Source organism: Hermetia illucens, chromosome 3 (assembly GCF_905115235.1).
Source record: "Hermetia illucens chromosome 3, iHerIll2.2.curated.20191125, whole genome shotgun sequence".
NCBI lineage: Eukaryota > Metazoa > Arthropoda > Insecta > Diptera > Stratiomyidae > Hermetia > Hermetia illucens.
The window spans coordinates 169,622,510-169,626,751 of record NC_051851.1 but is presented as its reverse complement, the minus strand read 5'-3'; the positions used below and the strand labels follow the sequence as shown (position 1 = coordinate 169,626,751).

Sequence of the window (4,242 nt, the reverse complement as noted above, 5' to 3'; positions counted from 1 at the left end):
TTCCAAGATAGGTCTCCACCGTTAAGCGACAACTGGATCATATGTTCAAACGGTAGACGTTAGGGGCTTGCAGCTCCCCAAACTTACGAGAAGTGGTGGATCCAACACGCAAGCGAACTTAAGTGACCATCAAATGGTAATTCTTTTGAAGCCGATGTCAGCGCCTCTCTTGTTACGCACATCCAGAACATTCCTAAATCTACTGCTGATCGCGAAGTGGTCGATTTGATTACTCCTACGGAGTCGGTCAGTTGAAATCCAACTGATCTTATGGCAGAATCTGTGTTCGAACAATGTACCACCAATGAAAAGATGAAATTGCAGAAAGCCACGAATCTCCCACCATTATAGTCACGGTCGCCAAAACCGTGTTTCCCCATTGCATGTCCGAGCAAGGTGCGTCAGAGCCCATCTTGACATTCAGATTACCCATCAAGATCAAAATGTCACCTTTAGGAAGCCTCCCCTCCCTATACCGGAAGTCTTCGTAGCATTGTAAAATTGTGATACCCCCTAGCATGGATCGGAATCTTGCAGTGAGAAGTCTGCCAGAAACCGCCTCCCAGGTCAAGAGAGCGCGCTTTGAGGTATCCGTCAGAAACAACTCGGCTGAACACTTAGCTTTCCAGAGTTTGAAGGACATTGCCGAAAGAGGGAGGGAGTATTCTCCAGAGTCCCATCACCTTACTTCGTCTAGGTCCAGAATTTCCAGCTTATAACTTTGGGATTCCCGCTCAAGTTGGAGAAAGGGAGTATTCTGAGGACCCTTGCGCATATTCCAGAAGCCAATCGTTGTCCATTTTTGATACGTTTTCGGCGTGAGGTCAGTCCCTATCCGAGGCGTTGTTGACTTTTCGGTAGCAATCAAGTTTCAAAATTTGTAGGTTGCTAACACAAACTACCACAAATTCCTATCCTTTTACTCACGACAAGCAGGGAGATCTTTGATTGTAAAACATATAACTGTCTGTCTGTCTGTCACTGGCAGGAAAATTGGCGGGAAGGTGGGGATTATGAACACTCATGTATCATTTCACGTTGAGTTTAAAGAAGGGTCATAATATATTCAAAAGAGAGTGTAAATGATTTTTTCTAACGAAATATAGTCACGTGGGCTATCTTTCGACCGAAACCGATCCCGCCCAGCGGAAGCACGGGGCCGGAAAGTGGTCATTTCTTTTATGGACCCATTCTACTACTTAAAACGAAAATTCCGAAAAAATTCATGAAGTTCTCTACAGAGTTTGGCGTCCTCAAAGTAGCCTCCATACCGATAACTACTCAAATATTTTGGGGAAATGGACTAGACCCCCTCTAGTGTATCTTAAGGTCATACATTTGCAGTAATATAGACTACACTAAAGAACATACCCAAGTCTGGTGAAAACAGCACTATTAGCGATTGATTTACAGTAGCTCACAGTCGCTCCATCCGTGCAAAACTGTCCACAGGAGATTTAGTTCCCAGCGCATTGTTCGAAATTTTATAGAGGAGCAAAGTCATTGCGCATCTTCGACTGTCGATGGTAATTGCGGGAAAAAAATCCCAGATTCCGCTTCCGGTTTTCGAGTCATTTGGATATTCGTATATCAACAAAGTACACATTTAGAGAGCTAGAGAGAAAACCTGAATAGCTACCCTTGTCAAACTAATCAGTATAAACGACTGTTTTCAAGTCAGGCTCCTTTTTATCCAGAAATAGCTGGTCACTTCGATAGTTGTCCTTCATCATCCCATTCGGAGATGACCAGCGAACATTTAAAGAGTCCTTCCGCAGTTCCAGCATATGCAATACAATGTATGATTAATCACTTGCATCCTTTGTCGTGCACTATCCTATTTGAGTCCTATTTCACATTTTATATGCACCTGGCTCTCTATTCCGCTACTTGCATCCTTCCCGACTGAAGCACCCTTAACTGTGTCGGAAACCCATATATAACATTCTTCACTTCCCGTTCCGACAATAAATCACAACAAAATGTCGGGGCAAAAGGACATCAACTAACATTTTCTCGGGTATGTCGTTATGTGTCCATTTATGTCAGAAACATGATATCATTGGACATCTGAAAAGATATGTCAGGTTTCCCTTTTCAATTTGTAATTTTCTGGTGGCAGGTCATCCTTGCGCCTCGGGGTGGATGACCATTGGACGTTTGCTGGATTTTTGATACTCGTATGTGTTAATAGTGATTTGTGTCAAGAATTTCCTATGTGCATTCGCTCCTTTTTAAGTAATTAAGGATGTTGGAATGGAAATGGTCGTTTGATAATTTCTGAACAAAATTGACTTGGCAACATTCCATTCCTAGCGCCATTTAATATCCTTGATAAGATGAGGGTCAGACACCCAGTTAAGCAACAGGACGACATAGGATCATGCCACTAAATATACTGCTTGTCAAAATCGACTGAAAAACGTCACGGTAAGTATCTTAAAATGTAAGCTTCAATGAAAACATCACCGACTGACAGGAGCAGATTTTCCATCGTAAACCCACGCACGAACTCCACTGTTTCTCCTCCTATCGTCCTTGTGAATTTTCTCGCTCCACTTAGTACTAGCACATTAACTGCAGTGACGAAAATAAAGTTGGATATCTATGCAGTATATTTGGAGTCACCTACATATATCCTTATCTGTCAAGGATAAAATGTTGTGCAAAAAATAGAACGACGAAAAAATCTTTACGGAAAAAAACCCCCACAGGATATCTGTGAGTGAAACCACACAAAACTGTCAACGTACTGTGTTTGCCCGTCAATCAACTTGTTGAAAACCGACATGTATATCTATTTTGAGTCCTAATAGGATTGGTGGATAGGAAGGGTAAGCAAGGGCGACTCGGTATTCGTCGTGAAATTTGGGCTAAACTGATGATTAGGAAGGAGTTGGTCTTAAAAACTGGTCGGACTGCCTATATGGAACCTTTTGAAGGGACTTTTCAAAATGAAATCATCGTTTATGTAACGATTATCTATCTACGTAATTATATATATCTATGAGGTTCAGATATTTTGGGGATACATTTTGCCGACAATCAAAGACACAAGATTGAAGGATGCACTCAGAGTATTCGATGTTTGTAATACAAGGCGCCCAAAAGCGGATAGGGATTGACATGATGGCTACAATCTTTTACTAACGGAAGCTATTTGAAATGAGGGCCTACCTTTTAACAACAGTATCGACAACCTTCATATTGCTCGCCTTCTTTAACTTTAATGAACCTACATCGTCCTCCTTGAGCAATCATTTCAGGAATGTAAGTTGGGCTTCCCGGGCCTAAGTGAGGTGAGACGCTTGCATTCTGGAGGGTGCTTCTCCTCCATGTAGGACTGTCTTTTTGGACCTTAGGAAGCCTAGTAGCATCAGTCACGAATCTGATATTAGACTGTTGCTGCCTGCTATGGCTAGTTTCTAATAGAATCTTGATTGTGAGATTCCGCTCTAGGTTAAGGAGCATCACAATTGTCTATCATAATTCTGCTACGTGCCAACGGAGATATCTCATGCAGAAAAGGAGACTAGTTTAAATGAGCCGCTACACTGTAATGACAAAATGGGCTTGCCGATGGTCAAAAGACCATCCTCAGTCACCGGAGGCGGCCAATGGGGGAAGATGGCGAAACTGACTATGAAGGTCCGCCCGTCAATATTTGAGTTTCATCAAAACGCTTCGTCGTCACGTGCCTGCATGTCTCTGTGCAAGCCAGGCTCGGGAATGTGGGGGAGTCCTTTGATCACTTCTTATCAGGTTTCTGGGTAAGTTCCCCCTCTCTTCGGTGTCTTCGGTCACTAAGGATGATCTATCAACAAGCCCATTTTATCATTACAATTGGAGCCCAACGTGGGGCACATTTCCAAGGTTCAGGTTACTTAAATCAGTACATGATAGCTTATTTCGGGTCTCAACTTCATTTTGGTGTGTCGGATAGAGAAACGACAATTTTTCAACATTGTTCCCGACTAGACTCCACTCGGGTTCATCTTTCAAATTTCAGGTTTCACGCCTTTTCACGAGACTGAATTTTCCTTTCCACTTTGTAGAGCAGAATTTGCTGTCCTAGCCCCGTTAGTACACCAAAGGAGCTGGTCGTTTCTTGTATCTGTCTTTGGCCTTACCTGCCAGAAGTCTCTGGATTTACGGGCCTTTGAGGCTATAATCGTATGTTGAAAGGTATTTCCCGACCGAGCTCCTGAAGGGTGTCTTTCCTTACCATTATGTGAAACGATT

At 42.8% G+C, this 4,242-nt stretch overlaps 1 long non-coding RNA gene across 1 annotated transcript; it reads right to left on the bottom strand.

The window, feature by feature from the left end:
- Positions 1–1,644: 1,644 nt before the first annotated feature.
- LOC119652518 lies at positions 1,645–2,744 on the bottom strand. The gene is made up of 3 exons (XR_005249552.1): positions 2,633–2,744; positions 2,474–2,577; positions 1,645–2,415 (listed from the first exon to the last, which is right to left on the bottom strand). It is a non-coding gene; the product is annotated as an uncharacterized LOC119652518 (long non-coding RNA).
- Between the last annotated feature and the right edge of the window lie 1,498 nt (positions 2,745–4,242).